Below are 19,877 nucleotides of genomic sequence, written 5' to 3' on the forward strand. Positions count from 1 at the left end.
AGAACTTAAAATTTCTGATCTTTGTTATTACCTGAAGTTTGGCGCACATTAAATGTTTATTAAGCTCGGTTGGGGCTTTGTGACCACCTAGAGGGGTGGGATAGGGAGGGAGGGAGAGAGGCTCAAGAGGGAGGAGCTATGGGGATATATGTATACATATAGCTGATTCACTTTGTTGTACAGGAGAAACTAACACAACATTGCAAAGCACTTATACTCTAATAAAGATGTATAAAAAATAAACTAAATAAAATGACCTGCTTTAAAAAAAGTAAGTTTAAAAAAATGTTTATTAAATGAATATAATAATTAATGGAAAAATCGAAAGAGATGATTAAATGTTCTATGGGAAGAGATAACTTACTGTATTTTAATAATTAGGACAATGATAATAATAAAACAAAAAATGTTAAAAATATAGTTCAGAAGGAAGATAAAAGATTTTTCTATTTTAAAAAAGAATGGAGAAAAAAAGAAAAAGAATGGAGAGAAACCTGACAATCTACAAAAGATGGATTCTCCTTGGGTACAAGAAGCAAGACTGTTTCTGTTACTGTAACTCCTTTGACATCATTCTTACCACATCTTATGGCCATTTCCACTGCACAGCTTCAAATTTTTAAAAATTATGTAAAACAGATATTCTATTGACCAACCATGGTCACTCCCATTCTTGAAACCTACCCTTAGAAAATAAACAGAAACGAAAGGGAATTGAAAGTAGTAAGAAAGGAAAAAGCGGCAAGAAAAGACAATATTGAATGTCACAGACTACCATGAAATATAAGAAGCCTTATTTTTTGATGCCCAGGTTTGAAAATACTGCACTTAAATGGTAAAGAAATAAATGGTCATCTGTCTAAAATGTTTAGCTGCAGAAGTTGCTAAATAATCCATCTTTGAGTAGCTGTCCACAGCTGAATAAAGCTGCCTTAGTGCATGAACCCATTCTTAAGTTTCGCTCGGGCTCCTGGCTACGTGTTATTTCCCTCAGCTAGCTTTCCCATCTCTTGCTCACCATGCTGTTTGGCAGTCTCTAAAGGAAGGGTGGAGTGAATCCCATAACTCCTGCTCTCTTGCCATTTTTAGCTGCCTACAACCTTTCCTGGCTGCCACAGTTTATAGACTTGGGCTTGGTGGCCTTGCCAAATAACGAGCGTCTGGCTCATGAACCCTGAGGGGGACTCTTATTAAATGGAGATGTGTCCACTCCACCGTATGAAAGCAAAGAAGGGGCTTGAAATGTCAGTGTGTGAAAAGTCAAGGTTAATGGAGTACAAGATTTTTGCAAGAGAACCGCCACCCTGCAATGACTAATTAAACTGCGGTCCCGATGGCAAGCATCTGTAAAGATGCCAATTATAGATTCACATGTTTCTGTGTGACACTGTTTTCCTAGAAAGATAGGTAGGAATGACGGCTTGCTTTTAGCGTTAGACACCATTTCCTTCCGCCCGAGACCTGGCCCATGCCTGCCCTTGGCTACATATATGCGCACAATGGATGCTAACCTCATAATATACCCTGGGCAGAGAGCAGACACCAAGCAAATCCAAATATCTGTGGCCAACCCAGAAAAAAAGAGTGGATCTCTGGTGAGTAATCAAATTTCCCACCTCTGTATTACCACACCCGGGCAGTCAGCACAGGCTTGGCTGCCAACAATTTAATTAAAAGATACTGGTTGGACGTGCAGTGAATCCTGGTGAGTTCCTTCACCAGGGCTGCCTCCTAAGAGGATGTGCCCGGACTGGTTCAAGGACACAAAAGATAAGAAGGAAAAGAAAACCCCTGAAAAGACACGACCAGGCTGAACAAGGTGAAAGATTTAAGCTTATGAGGTACAGTGACAAGTTAGAATGAGCTGGACTCACATGCTTCCACTTTGGAATTTACAGAAGACAACTCCACCTTTTTTTCTCTCCTACTGAGGCTTGTATTTATATAGTGTCCTCAATCTACTTCTTTGCTTAATAGTCCTGCACAGGCTGATTCTACAGATGATATTAAAGTAGTCTGTGTTCAAAACCCGTTAACAAACTCCACAGTGAACTGAATTAAGAAGGTTTCTTCACTCCAACACTTCTCAGTTCCTTTACCGCACTCTAGTGCACCGTGAATTGCTGGAAAGCGATGAGATACCGTAGATTTGCCCCCCCCACCCCCCGCCAATAGACATGGATACGCATCAAGGGCTTTCAGAATTTAAATTTTTAGATTTAAAAAATTTTTGTCAATGTGCATCGAGTGTGGTACTAAATAATCAAGGCTTCTAGGAGGAGAAAGAATGAGAAGATGTGGCATTTGGGAGCATTAATCTGGCAAGGGAATTAGAATATGGTGGAACACAGTGATAGAGCAAGGCAATCAGTTCAATGTGCGTTTTGTTTCTCACCACAATCCTTACCGAAGATTAAGAGGGAGGCATGGATATGAACCATTCAAGAGCAAACTTAGGAGGTTTGTGGAACTTTCCCTATGCTAGGAACCAAGAAAGAGGGCAAAGGTAATTCCGAGGTTTCAAGACTGGAGAAGAAATATATTAATAAAATTGGGGTAGGGGCACTGGAGAGGAACTCAGTTCTGTATTTGTGGAATTCACAGGAATGGGTATCATTTGGAGGTATGTTGATAAAACAGAGAGTGAGCCTAGCAACAATAATCATCATTCTCAGAGATAAGATTTGCTCCAAAGGAAGAAATGTAAGGCTTTTGATGTCAATGATAGACTTATAGAGCTATACTGTATGATAAGAAAGCAGGTAATAAAAGTAACAGCTGAGGGCTTCCCTGGTGGCGCAGTGGTTGAGAGTCCGCCTGCCGATGCAGGGGACGCGGGTTCGTGCCCCGGTCGCGGAAGATCCCACATGCCGCGGAGGGGCTGGGCCCGTGAGCCATGGCCGCTGAGTCTGCGCTCCGCAACGGGAGAGGCCACAACAGTGAGAGGCCCGCGTACCGCAAAAAAAATAAATAAATAAAATAAATAACAGCTGAAAAAATCTTGAAGGGATTAAGGAAAAAATATCTTAATGGGTATCGTGCCACCTAACTGAATCAGATACAGAGGTTAAGGGGGGTGTGTGTGTGCGTGTGTGTGTGAGAATAATTGCTGAAGAGCGAAAGGAAATTTGGAAATGAGCTGACTTTCATGGAAGTTAATTATAACAGTTTTGGTTAATATTAATGAGCACTTATTAAATCCAAGAACTATTTTATATAGATAAAACCAATTCATCATCAAAAGAATCTTATTATGTAGATACCACCCTTCCCTTTACCAAACAATCTTACTGAGGTATAATACGCATAACATTTACCCATTTTAAGTGTACAATTCAACAATCTTTAGCAAATTTACTGTGCTATGCAACCATCACAACCTGTTTTAGAACGTTGCCCCATCCCAGTAAAACCCTTCATATACATTTACAGTGAATGACTGTTCCCATTCTCAGCAACCAATAATCTACGTCCTTTCTTAGACATTATCTGCAGGTACTGTTTTATCTTCATTTTACATCTGAGAAAAATTTTACCTTATCTCTTTTCTCTTTTCTAGTTCGAAATAAACTTGCCCCAATTGGTCTGCCATTTAAGAAACAGGATGCCTTTGAAAATCATTAGTAAACAACACCACCAAAGAAATAGCTGATGCTAGAACCATAATATCTCCAGTATGGGAGATGGGAGAAGTTTCTTGTAATAAGTTAGTGTTTTCCATGCTCCAAAAATAAGCAAGCAAAGAACTAAAGTTATGTTTCAGCATAAGAAACAAGGTCTCACAAGAAACCTGGTACCAAGGAGAAAAAAATGATGTTTTACTCTGAGTGGAGTTTTCGAACACCACCAGCCTGGCTAGGTGAGTCTGCAGAAAACGGGATTTGGCATCCCCCGGGAGAAACCCTGATAGGTAATTGCATTGTGAAGACGGCCAGTGTGGTGGGCCAGGTATTTGAATTTGGCCCACAGTTGGAGAAGGGGGCAGAAATGGACCACATGGAAATTGGCACTCAGAGAAATTGCATCTGGAAGGCAAACTTTCCAGGCTGCTGACGGCTCAAAATGTCAAATTGTTTGAAAAAACAAACACTGTGACATAACAGATACACGCAATGAACTTTTCAAGATGTTCCCAACAGAACAGCATGCAGTAGTTGGCACAATGTCCTTATTCCCCAACCCCCAAATACTGCCCCAATAACCAAAAAAAAGAGGAAAAAGAAAAGGAAACTTTGAGACTTAAGTAAAGTTGTTGAAAAACCAACTCCACTGGCTGGATTTGCTCCCTGCTCTCCCATTCACACAGTAATAACTGGATATTCTCTGTGAAACTCAACCTTTTTTTGAGTGCCCCAGTCTTCTGCATCTGGTAAGTGTGCATTCCTAAATTCTGAAAAAAAAGTCTAAATATTTTATATGCATTGAGATTAAACCTCACGAATGTTACAAAGATGGGGCTCAGACAAAAGTACAGAAATCTGTCCAAAAATACGTTATGAATGGAACGTTCCTTCAATGAGCCGTTAATCATCGATAATTGAGCCCGTAAAGTAGCAACTGGACATTTGAGATAAAAAGAAAGTTGGTAAGAAGAATGAGATGGTAAATCTTCCAGGAATTTTAAAAATACAGTCTGATTATACAAAGTATAAAAGTGAACGCTTATTCTCTCAGAAGATATTTGCGGTTCACTGGAAGACTGCTTGGAGTTTCAATTGTGGTTTCTTTATTCTCACTCATGCTTAAAAAATGCGATGAGTGTAAGAAGCTTTACATCCATTTTCAAGGCCTAGTGTATATGAAGTCTCCCCAGCTCCTATCTGGCAAGTGTCCCTCCGGCTTCTGAAAATGTCCTTCATCATTCACCTCAGTGCCTGGTGTTCCATTATCTTTCCCAATCACCTGTGTTATCACTCTGCTATCAAGTCTATCGAGCATCCAAGTGTTTTTCCTTTTCACACCTTCTCACTTTTCTTCTGTGTTTATATAAATGATTGATAAAACTAAAGTCCTAGAAATACGAGCATGGATCCTTTAAAAATGTCACTTGTGTCAGGCATTTAAATTTTCCAATTTTCTCATTGATGTAAAGAAGGCAGAGACCTAGACATAGTGAGAAACAAATGGCATCTCTCTATGCTCCGTGTCTACCTTTCTTATGCTTTATTTTTTTTTGGTATTTTAAAAATTATTAAGACTTTATCTTTTAGAGCTGTTTGAGGTAAACTGCAAGATCAAAGGGAAGGTGCAGAGATCCCCATATGCTTCCTACCCCCTCATATGCACAGCCTCCTCCACTATCATCTCCCACCAGAGTGGGACACAGGTCACAATGGATGAACCTACACTGACACATCATCATCACCCAAAGTCCATAGTTTACGTAGTCACTCTTAGTCTTGAATATTCTGTGTCTTTGGACAAAAGTTGAATGACTGGAACCCATCACTATGGCATCAGAGTGCTTTCACTGCCCTAAAAATCCACTGTACTCTACCTATTTACCACTCCTCTTCCCCCAGACCTTAACAACCACTGACCTCTTTACTGTCTCCGTAGCTTCGCCTTTTCCAGAGTGTCATATAACCGGGATCACACGGTCATTAGACTTTTTGGACGCTCGCTTAGTAAGAGGCATTTACGTCTCCTCCACGTCTGTTTATGGCTCATTTTTTTTCAGCAATGAGCAATATCTGGAAGGACTGCAGTTTATTTATCCATTCACCTGCTGAGGGACATCTTGATTGCTCCCAAGTTTTGGGGATTATGACTAAAGCTGCTATACACATCCTGGTGCGGGTTTTTTATGTAGACGTAAGTTTTCAATTCATTTTCGGTAAATACCAAGGAGCGCGACTGCTTGATCATACAGTAAGATTATGTTTAGTTTTATAAGAAACCACCAAAATGTCTTCCAACATAGCTGCACCACTTTTCATTCCCACCAGCAATGAATAAGTGTTCCTGTTGCTCTATATCCTCCCCAGCATTTGGTGTGGTCAGCGTTCCTATCTTTTGTACAATAACATCTGACGGCATGTACATCTGTTTGGTTAATAGAACTATCAGGAAAAATCAACTTGGGAAAACAGATAAAGCAAACAATCATACCTAGCAGTTAGTTCCTCCTTTTCATAAAGCAACTGTTTTTTTTTTTTTTTTTTCAATTTTAGGCTTTTTTCCTTTTCTTCATTTGTTTGTGTTGAATCACATAGATAAACATGATTATTTTAGAAAAAGTAACAGAAAGTACAGATAAACAATAGTAAAAATCACTCATAATTTCACATCTCAAGATAAAACAAAAACACTATGAACACTTTCGTTTACATCCCTTCAGAAACAAGCCTGCACACGTGCCTAAACACACAAGGCATCCATCAGCTCTGCTGCGTAATAAACTATCCCAAAACTGATGGACTAAAATAATAGCTATGTATTTAGCTTATATTTCCCTGAGTCAACAACTTGGGCTGGACTCATCTGGAAGATTCTTCTACTGCCAGTAGGTTAGGTGGCTCCATTTCTGGGGATTGTCTAGAGGTGACCGGGGCCTAAGTGTCACATTATCCAACCTTGTTCTAACGGCGGCAGTAGCAGGGCTCCTAGGAGAAGCAAGCAGGCAAGTCCCCACGCACCAGCTCTTTCTGAGCCCCTAATTGCGTCACATACGCCAGTGGTGTATTGGCAAAGCAAGTCACTCAGCCAATCTGGAGTCCAGGGGTGGAGAAATAGACTCCACTATCTGATAGGAGGGTTTGGATAGGGGGCACATGCAGCCACGTTTGCAGTCTTTCATAATCCTGCCAGCCAGGGGGTGGAAGACTAGAAACATTTTGGTTTGTGTTTTGTTGAAATCACACAAACCCACATTAAATTAAAATGTTGAACGTGGATAAAATAGATGACTAATGAGAACCTACTGTATAGCACAGGGAACTCTACTCAATGCTCTGTGGTGACCTAAATGGGGAGGAAATCCAAAAACAAGGGAGATATAGGTATATGTATACCTGATTCACTTTGCTGTACAGTAGAAACTAATACAACACTGTAAAGCAACTATACCCCAATTAAAAAAAATTGTGAAAGCGTGTCCTCATATCAATACGTATCGTTCTACCTCTTGTTTTAAAAAGCTGCAGCGTTGGCCTGTTTAGCTGAACCGTAATTTGTCTGACCTATCTCCTGCAATTCAACTTTAGAATATTTCCAGTTTTTCACTAACCAGCTGTCATAAGCATCTTTGTGCATTCATCTTCATGCCTATCCATGATTATTTTATTATATTGCCCTGCAGCCAGCTTATTATATTTACCTTTCCGAGGAAATGCACCCTTTGTTCATTAGAAGACGTGGAGAAAAGAGAGTGCAAAGGAGGAAAATAAAGCCCAGGCTAAACCCTTGACTGTTTATCACAACTTGTCACCACTACTAAAAAAACAAAAATGAAAACAAAAAAACGAATATAAAGATAACTATAAAGTCCTCATAGAACCCCACTTGTTTACAAAGAATAATGTGTACGTATATTCTCAACGTATCCACTTTCAGTGTATTTAATACACTGTTTCAAACAGTCGGAGCAGGACCATTTATTTTTTTATTTATTTATTTTTTTTAACCATCTTTATTGGGGTATAATTGCTTTACAATGGTGTGTTAGTTTCTGCTTTATAACAAAGTGAATCAGCTATACATATACATATGTTCCCATATGTCTTCCCTCTTGCGTCTCCCTCCCCCCCACTCTCCCCATCCCACCCCTCCAGGCTGTCCCAAAGCCCCGAGCTAATATCCCTGTGCCTTGCGGCTGCCTCCCCCCAGCTATCTACCTTACTACGTTTGTTAGTGTGTATATAGGACCATTTATTTTTCACTTCTGGAAGTGAAAGGCTGGGCCATTTCCTTTATGTTCTTTGTACTGTTGGCACAGAGGTGTTGGATGGTCAGCATATCCTGAATCAGCTGCCACAAATTCTTACTTGGTCTGGATAGGGTTCGCCTACCTTCACTGCCTTTCCTGGTTAGGCTCCAGAACACAGAAGACATCGGTCCACTAAGTGTGCTTTCGCTGGGGTGATAATCTTGGTGTCCTGGCTCAGCTTCCTCACCTGCCTCTGGGCTTCCCCCAATTCACTAAGTACTTCTTCATCGCTTTCTTCCATTTCAAGAACAAGGGGAAAACTATAGCACTTGATGTGCACCTGTGTGTTGTGGGTACCCAACAAGCCAAACAAGAGAAGAAATAAAATAAACACCCTATTATAGTCAAGCTTGGACCAGGTCCCAGGAAATGTCTAAAAGCTTTTGTCTGCAGAAAACCAAACTCTCAGGGCTGATAACGGTGACTGGATGTCAAAGGTGTAATAAGAAAGAAAGTTCTTTAAAAACAAACTGCAAACACCATAAAATCATATTGTTTTCAACTTCCCTATTTAGTGGCTTTGTTATGTGTGTACATTACAGCAGACATCTAAGCCAACGGAAGACAAGAATCTTCTAAGCTTGTCTTGTGTTTATACATGACTTCCGGAATTAAGGTTGCACACGTGAGTTTTTTATTCACCCAGCATAATAGATCTGGTAAGTCTGAGAAACAGAAGAGTAAAGGGTTTGAAAGTGTGCTTCATTTAGCTGTTTTCCTTCCTTTTATGATAGTTGCATTTTCAGAAAAAAAAATCAATTCTTTTCATCATGTGTTTTTGACTTTCCATGGCTATTTTCAAGCTCTTAATTCCTAGTTCATTTATTTGTTTGTTTCTGTGTTATTTTTTTACTAGAGACGTATGGCAAGACAGTACTATGTCGGAGAATTAAACTTGCTGTCTTTGTAATAAAGGGTTCCCATATGGAAATATTACAGCTAAACTAGGACAGAAGGCCTAAAATCTATTTGTGACCTAGGGTTATGAGATTACAAAGACCATCATGATTTATTTTAATCTGAATAGATTACAGGATGGAAATCATAAAATCATTACACAGTTTAGTTATCACTTCTTACTCAAAATGATTATAAAGATTAAAAATCAAATTTACTATCTGAATTTTCATTTACCAGTTACTCAAAATCTTGTCCAGAATAAAACGAAAAGTAGCAAAGTCTCTGGTTGGGCCCCTAGTTATTAGTACTTAGCATCTATAGGATCTCATTTTCTCCAAGGAAACAAGAAATGCTTCCATTCATAGAGAAAGACCAGTTTCCTTTTAAGCATGACTATTGATGTCCATGGCAAGTCTGCTGACTGAAAAGAAAGTGTTTATTGATTCAACCTTTCCATAACCCTCTACTAAAGTAAACACGTCTGAGACAACTAAGCAAAACATCAGATTTCACTCAACTACCATGTGGTCCTCTTTGCTTAAAGAACTCGGTGTGGGTCACGAGTCCAGCCAAGGTCCCAGCAGTACAAAGGAGCTACATTTTGTTTGGTACGTTAATCCTTCCTACCATCAGTTTTCCTGCCCATCACCAAGAGCACCTTTCTGGAGTCCTCCCTCATGGCTTCCTCTATCTTCAGTTAATTGCTGGTGGCTAAAAGTTTAGTATCACCCTCACTATAATAAATACTCTTGTAGTAAGTGTCATTTTCATGTCATTATAAATTGGTATAAACGTCGTCTCTTAGGAGCTGGCGGGGAGTAAATCTGCACAGTTTCATCATCTTTGGGGACTTCACCTTGTTGATAATGGTGTAATCGTGCATCATTCATGACTTTCCGGTCTGATTCAAACAAGAGTTTTATATTTCCAGTGCCCCAAATCCCCAACTCAACGCCATCTCAATCTTTGCTGAACTTCAGATTTTACGCAACACGTAGAAAGTAGTGAAATAGCTTCACGTTCTGTGATATGACTTTCATAGTATATTCGTCATCACTAAGGCAAAAATCGTTAAAGATATGCACATTTGAGAAATAATATTGTATTTGCATTTACACTTCATTTATTCAGTCATCAAATATTATTGTTCATCTACTATGTTTGAAGCACCATACCAGGTGCTAAAAAACACAATGATAAATAAAACATATCCTCTGAAACTCATGGTGCTAGCTCCCCAGGAGAAAATGTAAAGATGGTATTGTGTTGGTTACATACGAAAACAGTAATCAGAAAAAAACGGATAATTTTTCTGATGCGTATGTGTTTTGTTACAGAAAGACATTGTTTTGAGTTTTTCCTTCTGACAGTGATTTTTAGTTTCCACTGCTGCCTAAAGCAACTCTTGGATACAACTGTAAGATTATGTCATCCTTATGGAGTATGGTTTTTTTCCCCTCTTCTATCGCAGTAAAGCCATGTATTCAATTAAAGCTATATAAAACTACAAAGATACACATTTTAAAGAAAATCTTAGGATACACCCTTTTGTGTATCACTTAAGATTATACCCTTTGAGGAGCCAGAGTCCATTTATCACATTCTGCTTCTCACGATGGTATTATAATAAATACTCTGAATGAGATTTAAGAAACTTGGGTCAAAAATAACATCTTATAGCATGACTTAAATATCTGGGTATAAAAGTATAAGTTGGCAACAGGATGGTGAAATGCTGCAATTTTAAGTTCATCCTCATTTTTCAGTCACATGTAACTGAAAGTATCGGTCAGTGGTCAGTGGTAGAGCAGCTGTCCCACTAGCCTACATGCTTCTCACGCAGAATCTGATAAAGATGCCCAGACCCTGAAACCACTGGGGAAAACGCGGTATGTAGTTTGGAGACATTCATCAAATCTCCACTTTAAGGGGAAGGCAGATAATGTTTTATTCTTTTTGTTTTATTCTAAATAAGGTAGGTTCTTCTTTGAGTCTGCCCTAAGTGAAGTCTAAAAGAGTTAGGGTGTGCAAGGAAAATGGCCTATAAGTAGCAAGAAGATTTACACAGTTTCAATATTTTGTAAACCTCTTCGGGAACTTTTTCAAGAGACTATGAAAAATATGGTTAACAAAATCAGGCTGGTGGGTTATGATAAATGTTTTAGCCAGTTTTATTGCTTCCCTAGTACCACATTCAGAGGGTTTTCTCCCAAAGGTCCGACTCACTAGAAAGCAAACCATGGTGTCTTGCCCCCTCACCACCATCACACTGTGAGTGAATCATTATTGAACTTTCAACCCCAAATGGTCCAGACCAACAACCAAACTATCAACAATGGTATTTAAGGATATACATTCTGAAATGTATCTGCCTAGGTTAGAACTCCAATACTACCTCTAGTTAAGAGGTCAAGTTATTCAATTTCCATGTCTGGGTGTCCTAATCTGTAAAGTTCCATGATAACAGAACCGATGGGTTGTTGTTGGGATTAAATGAGGGAATATACTTAAAGTTTAGAAGAGAGAATGAAATATGCAACCAAACACTAATTACTGCTCTTGGAGTTGAGTTCTGTTGGCACACGAACTGAGATGATACAGAGGGATTAGGGTGACCCTCTCTCCCATGTGTGAGGGGGAGAGAAAAGAAGAGAGACAGAGACAGGTGACCACAGAGACAGAAAGTAGACCCACAGAGAGCTGAAGAGATGAAGAGAAGAGATTATATCAGTTAAGAAGGAAACAGATGCCACACTCAAATACAGATAATTTGAAGAGGATTTAATAAACAGGGCTTGATAACACTCCTAGGCTTAGAGGGCGGGGAGAGAGAGTCATTACTTGAACTGGAAATGAGGGATTCCAGTAACTTCTCGCATGGGTCTGCCCTTTCCAGGAAGATGTGGCCTTTGGTTGAGAGACGTAGTCAAGTGAGACACACCTACGGAAGGGTGCCAAACACCCCAGTCTCATCCTCCTCGTCTCTAATCTCCTACCAAGACTCCCCATTGGCTGATTCCCATCAGACCAGAGAGGGCATTAAAACCATGTGCTGATACCCATACAGATCATCCTCCAGGGACAGAAAGCTGGATGGAGAAGGGTGGAGGGTAGGAGCTACACAGAAGAGGTCCTGCACAGAGACCATCTGTGCCCACAGGAGGGACATCTACTATGCCTGAGGCCTCTTCCAGTGCCGACACTTCCATCCTTCCAACACATTTCCCTTTTAGCCTAAGCTATAACAAGTGATCTTCTATTATTTGTAACAAAAGCAACTTTGGCTTGAGCAGAAAAGTCTGGCAACTTCAAGAAAAGAGTAGAAAGTCTCTGGGTATAAAATCGGAGGAGCCGGTTGGCACTGTCCCATATTCACTGGTGATTCTTTCTCATGAAGCGACGTCAGGGGCACACATGCATTTTTATCTGTCACTGAACACAACTGCTGGGCTTTGCTCTTTGCTTCTCTATATAATACACTGGAGAGGAAGACTGCATACATTTTGGATCTTTCTTTATGAATAAAGAAGGCACCTTGCCGTATGTTCCACTGTAATCCCTGCATCATACCATTCTGTGAAGACTGTCTTCATTTTTGAAATCTAGGATTAACATTTTTAGCGCTGATAACGTATTTTTGAGCTAGGGAGACTATTTGGACTTCTCAGACCCAAGTCCAGAGGAGTCGGAGAAATTTTATCAAGAGGTGCAACACGGTATAAGGTAAACTCTAAAATGGTATAAGTAGGTTTAAAAGTGATTGATAAGGTTCAATAAGGCTGTGAAAATAAATGGACAGGGGGCAACACTAGGATCTGTGATTACAGAATAAGGGGGATTGAAGGCAGAGAATCACTTAGAAATAATGAAAACACGGATAAGAGCAAGTGTCAGTCTATTAACGCAACAGAATCCCTAGTCAGACATTTACTGAGACTGAAGGGAAATAAGATGCAGAATAAAGATGCAGAAAGAGCTGGTTAGGTAGGCTCATGCCAGGCTTGAATGTTATATACAAGTTACTTTTCTTTGCAAAGCCTATGGCCAGCCTGAAATTGGCACACGTGAGGAAGAAGTTTAAAACAGTGGTCCACAACATTTTTGGCACCAGGAATTGGTTTCGTGGAAGACAATTTTTCCATGGATGGGGGATGGTTCAGGTGGTAATATGAGGGATGGTTCAGGTGGTAATGGGAGCGACGGGGAGCGGCAGATGAAGCTTCGCTGGCTTACCCGCCGCTCACCTCCTGCTGTGTGGCCCGGTTCCTAACAGGCCTCAGGCCAGTACTGGTCCGCAGCCTGCAGGTTGGGGACCCCTGGCTTAAAATAGCCTCCCAGTGGATTTTCGTGCACAGGACTCTTCCATGGCCGTCCAGTGCAAGAACATGGACAAGAAGTAAATTTAGGTCAGTCTGTTCTGAATTTAGGGACTTCTTTTGAGGTTCTAAATTAGGCCTCAGTTTAATGGAGAACTGCTATGAGTTTTCTGCTTGGGAAGATGGAAATTCAACAACTGGATAACCATATGTCTGTGCACTCATATTGGTGTTTAGCTCTTCAAGGAAAATCCTATTTCCTCCATTTCCAGATTCTCTGCGGGTCCTCATTGTGCCTACCAAGTACTACTGCCGATGTAAGGGTTTCGAGGCAAAAAGATTGTCATTACCTTGAGACCCAAATTTTCCACTTTATCTTCATCACACACTCAGAGAGGTTTGTGTTGTCTCCTTCAATCAGCTGTTCCCAACTGAGAGCAGTACGGTCCCATGAGGGACATCTGGCCATGTCCAGAGAGAGCTGTAACTGTCACAGTCTGGTGTCAGGGGTGAGAGGGTGGAGTGTGTGTGGGGAGGGGAGTGAGGGGGACGGGCTATTGCCATCAAGTGGTTAGAGGCCACGGTTGCTGCTAAACACTGTACAGTCATCTCCCACCACACAGAATGATCTGGCCCTCAAATTCAATAATGCCGAGGCTGAGAAACCCTGCCTTAGACATTCTCTCAGTTCGATAATTATACGTATGACATCCCGGCTTAAATATCTCAATGTACTACTGGCTTAAGGACAGCGATAGACTTTCTTCAACTTTCTATATGTTTCTTAAGCCTTCAGTGGTTTTCTTTTTGTTTGTTGAACTTGCCTTAAATGGTTATAAAGATTTTATCAATATCAGGGATGCCAGTTTTTTCCTTCTATGATGAGGTAGTCAGGTGATGCTGAAAAACCCAAGTGTCCATATAAATTAAGAATGTTTTCAGAAAGAAAAAGAAATATGCCCTGTAATTGAATGGATGATACTGAAACATGTAGAGGAGAATGTCTTTTATTTCTAAGCATCAATATCTTCAAATAAAGAATCAGATAAGTTCTCCTCCCTATAGAGATCTGGGTGAAAGCAGGTGTATTATACTGTGTTTCAAGTGATGCAGAATGGGGATGGGGAGAAGTCATTATTTTTGCCTTATTACAGATTAAAGTCGTCCAGAGCTTTCATAGTACATGGATCACAATTCAAAACAGCAGTTAGGGATACCCATTACCCAATACCAACAACCAAGCCATGAGAACTATGGCCTAAACGCTCCGCTTTCATTTCACGTCTCTAGACAAACTGGAAATGACCAGACTACCAGCATCTAAGAAGTTCATGTGATTAAAGATGCTGTCGCAATCTCCAGTTAGCTGACTTCTCTCCGCGTTCCCTGCTACCTAAGTACCGCTCTCAGGTCTTACTTTCCAGCTTTGAAGTCACCTGGGCTCCTCTCTGGACTTCTCCAGATTTCCATCACCTCTGTCCAGTTTCCGAGCCCGGAAAGAACAGAAGCACAACAAAGCCAGCACAGTAAAAGTCTAACTAGTACGTTAGAGAAGGCTGAGTTTAAGACTTCTCCCTGATCTGCTGCCAAGAAGCTCGCCTAAGCTTCATAAAGACACACACAGAGTTATATTAATATATTCACAGAACACACGCATATCCTGGTTTTTTCACGTTGAAGTTTTCTTGGGGGAGAACCATACTTGACTAATTATACTCCACGCCACATCTCCCGCAACAAAAATTTCCAAAGAAAACAGTTGAAATCTTACCATGGCTGGTGTCTGGATGAAGCCGCCTTGAGGATCATGGAATAAGCAGCTCCCTCTGTGGGGGCGGGGGGGGGGAAAGAAAGTGATTATGTCGTAGGCAAGGCCTTTAGATTGAGAGAGAATTAACTCAGCTTATAATAAATCACTGTTGACATCCTTGCTAAAGACTTCGTGCTCTCCCAAGCCAGGGGGAATTTTTAGCTGGCCAAGAAGGAAACTCCACAAATGTTGGCTATTATTTGCATGTGCAAGCTTCATAGGGGAGATCCTGAAGGGTTTTCCCTACACGGTCTGAGCGAACTCCACAGAGAATAGCTACCCTACTAAAACAAACAAAGATTGATTAATAACTTTTTATCATATTTTACAATTGAGACTTTGGAAAATATGTAACAGCAGGAGGCCCTGTCTTCACCTCACTTGTTTTTAACTTATATATTGGTCTTTCACTAAAGAAAAAGGAAATCTAAGTAAAAAGATTGAGGACAGCAATCCTTCCTTCAATGGTTTGAAGAAGAAAAGAATTTTCTTTTTCTTTGTACTTTGCAAGTAAATATTACTGGTCAACCAACTCGTATGAAGTTGCATAGACTTTATAGCATATGACTTGCTGTTTTATGTATTGTCTCATTCGCTCCCTGCAAAGCCCCTGAAGAAATGAAGGCACTTTCTATGTCTCATTCGCTCCCTGCAAAGCCCCTGAAGAAATGAAGGCACTTTCTATAATTCGTTCAGGTAAAGGGACTTTTTAGTCTGAGAGGCGAAGTGACTCAGGGACATGTGGGTGAGAGAAGGGAGAAGAACTTTACGTGGACTGCAGCCCGGGGTCCACTCTCTATTACAAAGAAATACTTCATAAAGAGGATGTGTTTTTTAGTTAATAGGATCAAATTTTACATTAATGATATTTATTGGAAACATAAAAAAGTCTCAAAGGGCATTTAAGTCTCCAGTAGAGTAGTTTTTTCTCCCATGTCTGTTATACCAACCTTTGTACAACTATACAAAGTGATTCAGTGAAAACTGGATTTATAAGGATTAATCTCTGTACTCCCCTAAGAGTTTTAGCACATTTCTGGATAGAACTAGCACATTTTAGTGGGGTTTTTTTTTGGGGGGTGGGGATCGATTCAGAATTCTGTGTAAGTTAAATGTACACGAACAAGATTTGAATGATGGTTCCAAATTAGTAAAATTTACTTTAATTAACAGGTTACTCCAGAGAAGGGCTTGCCCCTCCTGATACAATCTCCATTTGGGTCCACTCTGTTTAGTGCTCTGAGAGGCTGACCCATAAGTGTTTCAACAATGACACCCTTGCCCTTTGACTTGCATTTGGGTTCAAGCGATGGGAGGCCCTGGCAAGAGACTGGAAAGAAGGAAGTGAGGTTGAACTATTTATTCCCCTGGCCCCCTCCTTGCTGGCAATGCTCAGCTGGTCACTACTCTCATCTGAAGGGTCCCTCTAGAGAGCTGCTCTCTCTTGATTCCAGGAATGACTCCTTTCTCTCACTCCGTCTCCCCAGTGGAACTCCCCAATAGAACTGCCCTTCCCCTGACAGTTTCCCTAAAGTCTGCCCACATCGGTGTAATCAGTTCTACTGTAGAACTTTCCTCAGATCACCCAGATTGGATGAGATTCAAACAGGACCCTGGCAGGAAAGGGCAGGTACATTCAGACTGGGTTTCCATCTTTTTGGTAATCTCAAAACTATGAGTCCAGGACTGTACATGTATCTGAGATGTTGATGGAATCAGTCTACTGAGATGAACTTTAGTTGTTCAAGGTACATCCGCTGTGTTGGTATCATTGCCCAAATGATAAAGAAACAAATAAACAATGTGATCCTGTTTAATAGATATTTCTGGGGGGTGGGGTGGGGGGGAGAAGATTGATTCAGAATTAAGTATAAATTAAATGTATATAAATAAAGTTTGAGTGATGTTTTCCACTTAGTAAAATTTACTTTAATTCACTGAGTACTCCAGAGAATAACAAAGAAATACCAGAATGATTAGTGGCCAGCCTGTATTAATTGCGTCAATTTGCCTATTTTCACTTAACGCAATATTAACTTGAACTAATTATCATGGCATAAATTAAGTTATATGATCTTACATTAATTTTTACTGAAGTCCATTTTGGATAAATTAAGTTACACGATCAGACGTGTATGTGTGTGTTTGTGTACATATATATGCACACATGTATATATATATGACACATATAGAAATTTCACTGTTCACTTAATGGTTTCTACAGTACAACTTACAAATGCAAATACTATGTATCATTCAAATTCTGATTTTATGCTACTAATAAGCAAACCAGTAAATTAATAAACAGGTCTTTAAAAGCTGCTCTTGAAGAAAAAAACGATGCGCTGGAGTTAAGAAATATACATGTATCTATATATGATGTTAAATACTATATATATTTCCAGTTAAACGCAGGACTTGTGCGGCCCGTTGATTACTATTTCTCTCACACGCACTGTGGCGTTTTGGTGAACTACTTTGGCATCAGAACATTCCTAAGTATAGTCGGTTAGGCTCCTATTAACACAGCACGGTATTTTTAGCTTAGGCTTTAGCTGTTTTAAACCACACTGCTTAAAGTGTCCCCTTGCAGAAAAAAAAATTACTGTCTTCAAGCATAATCCCATCTGTATAAATCTACCCAAATCCTTTAGCCTAGGAGATGAGTACTCAACTGATGTAGGGATAAGTATACATATATTTAATTTTGGCGAGACTCCTCACGACAAATGAATTTTGTAAGAATCACTTTCTGACCTCCTCCAGGGGGTCTGAGGAGCACAGGCACAAACGTGAGATGAGCATTTAAAGAAAAGCAAAATTGCCAGTGATTAAGATGTACACTCTGTACGTCAAGCTCTGAACAGTCACATGATAGAATCTACTGTGCCTACAGTCTCAACAATGGCTCCCAAATGTGATTTGCTTGGCTGACATTTGTGTGTGTGTGTGCGCGTGCGTGTGCACGTGTGTGTATGCGTGTGTGTTCCTTGTCTCTTTCTCTGCAAAGCATTCTCCTCAGGCAGCCAGGTAACAGGTCAAACAAGTTCTCCCACAAACAAACAACGCCGTTCATCAATCACTCTTCGCACTTCGAGAATTTACTTCCTCCTCAAAACCACTTGTGAAATGAACCATTTTTCCTCTTCTTCTACAGATTAGGGGACTGGAACGGGGGGATCAGCACACTCATGGTTATAGACTGACACTTTGAGACGAGTGAAACTAAAGGCAACGGTTCTGGCTGATAGGTATTCCATTCTGGCAAGCACAGATAACGTAAGTAATACAAGAGCCATTATTCACCCATTGGTACTTCCTTGGTTTTCGCTTTCTAGCTCTGTGCAGTAACATTGACAGCTGAATCCTATACACTTCACAAAGCCAGAGGCTAATCCCACTGGGCCATCTCAACGACCCTAAGCAAGTCCAAGAAATGGGGAGCAAAAATGACTCTGCACAACGAATTTCACGCACATTACTCAAGGTGGAGCCACCAGGTCCTACCTTCAAATGTCATTTATTTTCACGTACACTAGCTTTTCCCAAAGTGTATGTTAATGTTCCTTGACAAAGAATCCTGTTGGGGAACGTGGGTACACAAAATGAGACACTAGACACAACTTGAGCAGGTTTGGTTACCACCTAATTTCTCTTCCCACGTTTCATCCGTTGCTCCGCTCTGAATTTTTAAGAGCATAAGTAGATGTTTCAGAATTCATTTAAATCTCCCCTTCAGCCTCTGACTTCTTCAGTAAACGTGGCTTTAGGCAATTATATTATGTTGCTTATGCAATCTCAACAAGTTTAGAAGAAAATAAGGTAGATTGGTGGGAAAGGTCATTAGAATTAGACATAATTATGCCAACAATGAATAACAGCCGACAGCCCGATGATCCTATAATAAGAGTACAGGTGACCCTTGAACAATATGGATTTGAACTGCAGGGGTCCATTTATAGGCTGAGCTTTTCAATAACTATGTACTACACGATCCACTGTCGGTTGAGTCTGTGAATGCAGAACCATGGACACAGAGGGCCTACTGTAAAGTTATACGTGGATTTTTGAGTGCAGGGAAGGTCTGGACCCCTAATCCCAACATTGTTCAAGGGTCAACTGTACTAAAAAGAAAACAGCATAATTCACAGTATGTGGTGGGCTGGGGTAGTAACGAACAGTTCTATGAAGTCCAGTTCAGAAGGGTTTGCTAGGTTCACAACACAAAATAATTTCTGTTCTTAAAGGCAGACATTCAGTCAACCTCAAAAGAATAAATAATCAAATATATAAAACTGAAATTTGGGTGAGAATTGAAAAATTACCTAATCTACCTTTCTCATTTTACAGAAAAGAAAACTGAAATTCTGGGAGACCACGGAGTTGTTAGCATGAGTCGACCAATTTTGTTTCTTTGTTTGTTTGAAGAGAATAGAACCCAAACTGTTCATTTGTCACCTAACGCTGATGTCAAGCCACACCTAATACGCTAAATGTTAGCAGGTGATTCTGATAAATGGATAAACGCGTTTGATTACCTTTTTTTTTTTACCAGAGGTAAAGGTTAAAATCTGGAGCCAAGTATATTCATTATTTACTATAAATCAAAACTTCATTTTTGAGTGATATTTTCAATTAATCAACAATACAGGAAATTGTGGAGAACACTTTGAAGGGCTTCCGGGATCTTGTTTCAACAAATAACTTGTTGCCTCGTGAACTGGGAAAGCTGCTGGCACATAAGCCTTGGGTGCTCAGCAGGGACATCTGGAGCCATATTGGAGCCTGAAGCCAAAGCAAAAATGGGTACCACTGTATACACATATCAGAAAAAAACATGACTATAAATAGAAACTTGCACTGCCCAATCTATTCGCATGCCATTGTCAACCGTCATAAACCTGCCCAACGATGATTTGATACC

This window comes from Phocoena phocoena, chromosome 19, assembly GCF_963924675.1.
Source record: "Phocoena phocoena chromosome 19, mPhoPho1.1, whole genome shotgun sequence".
Classification (NCBI taxonomy): Eukaryota; Metazoa; Chordata; class Mammalia; order Artiodactyla; family Phocoenidae; genus Phocoena; species Phocoena phocoena.